This window comes from Poecile atricapillus, chromosome 7 (genome assembly GCF_030490865.1).
Source record: "Poecile atricapillus isolate bPoeAtr1 chromosome 7, bPoeAtr1.hap1, whole genome shotgun sequence".
Classification (NCBI taxonomy): Eukaryota; Metazoa; Chordata; class Aves; order Passeriformes; family Paridae; genus Poecile; species Poecile atricapillus.
Window position 1 is genome coordinate 33,551,827 of NC_081255.1, and position 1,494 is coordinate 33,553,320.

General features: G+C 59.6%; 1 non-coding gene across 1 annotated transcript; it reads left to right on the top strand.

Moving 5' to 3' along the window:
* Nucleotides 1-82, top strand: TRNAL-AAG (transfer RNA leucine (anticodon AAG)). The gene has a single exon. It is a non-coding gene; the product is annotated as a tRNA-Leu (tRNA).
* Nucleotides 83-1,494: the final 1,412 nt, after the last annotated feature.

Here is a 1,494-nt window from a genome sequence, read left to right on the forward strand (position 1 = left end):
GGTAGTGTGGCCGAGCGGTCTAAGGCGCTGGATTAAGGCTCCAGTCCCTGCGGGGGCGTGGGTTCGAATCCCACCGCTGCCAGCTCTGTTTTGGCACCTCAGGGACCCGGGCGAGCTGCCCGAGTGGCCCCTGGGAGCGTGAGGTGACACCCAGGAGCTGGGGCTGGCCCTGGGACACGGCAGGGATCCATTCGGGATGGGATAGTGGGCAGGAATTGTTCCCTGGCAGGGTGGGCAGGCCCTGGAATAGAATTCCCAGAGCAGCTGGGGCTGTCCCTGGATCCCTGGCAGTGCCCAAGGCCAGGCTGGATGGGTTTGGAGCAGCCTGGGACAGTGGGAGCTGTCCCTGCCATGGCACGGGTGGCTCTGGGTGGGTTCTGAGGTCACTCCCAATCCAACCCGGGCCGTTTATCAAAAGCCACAAACAAAACCCGGATTATCCCCAGGTCTCAGGTCCCACTCCCCTGCTCCGGGGGCTGAGGCTCAGCATTAATGACCTGAAAATGGCTTTGCCCGGATGAGCTGGGGCCGGCCTGGAGCTGCGCTGCTCCTGCGAGAGCTGCTCTGGAACCAGCCAGGATGTACTGGGACGGGGCAGAGGGCAGCAAGAGCAGCCTGACCTAAAACCAGCAGGTCATGGCAAGGAAAGATTCATTTTGTGGTTTAGGAGGAGGAGGAGGAGGAGGATGAAGCCATCCTACAGTGAGCCCTGGAGCTGCAGCTGGGCAGTTTTCATTGCATCATCTCCACGGGCTCCGCACATGAAAGGGGATTAATTGTAATTTATGGAGTGGTTTGGATAGAAAGGGACCTGAAAGATCAGCTTGTTCTTTAAAGTCCTTCCCAACCCACACCATCCTATGGTTTTATGGCATTCTATGGGTCCCAGTTATTTGCTGCTGGGCCAAAACAGAAAGGGAGTTTTGTTCTGAAGAACAGGGATCCTGTTTCCCTTGCTGCTATTGCTACAACCTGGGTTAAAATCTGGGTGATTCTGCTCCAAACCCTGGCCCTGAGCTCGGCAGCTGCTCCTTCTCACGTCCCGGGAGTGATTCCTTCTGCTGAGCTGGGGTGCGGGCGCTGCCTGGGATCCGTCCCCCTGAGCCCGGGGAGGGAAGGGAAGCGGAAGGGGAAGGGGATGGCAGCAAGCAGGGCTAAAACTCCTTTTTCAGCTCCTGCCGAGCCCTTGGTGCTCCGGGGACAGCAGCCTGCAGGAATCCCGAATCAAAGGAATCCCCGACTTTTGGCGTGTTAATGAGCGCTCTGTTAATGAGCCGTGTCCCCGCTAATGAGCCGTGCCCGGAGCATCCCTGCGGAGCAGGAGGAGCGGCAGGAGAGCCCCCAGGGCCGGTGGCGCAGTCGGGTCCCCAGTGCGCTCCTCTCTCCGCGGGATGGAGTGCTGGGAATGCCCCGAGAGGGATGCGCTTTATCCCGGTGGTTCCCCGTAATTCCCTCTTTGGCTGAGGCTCCCAGGTCGGAGTTACTTCCCGAGAA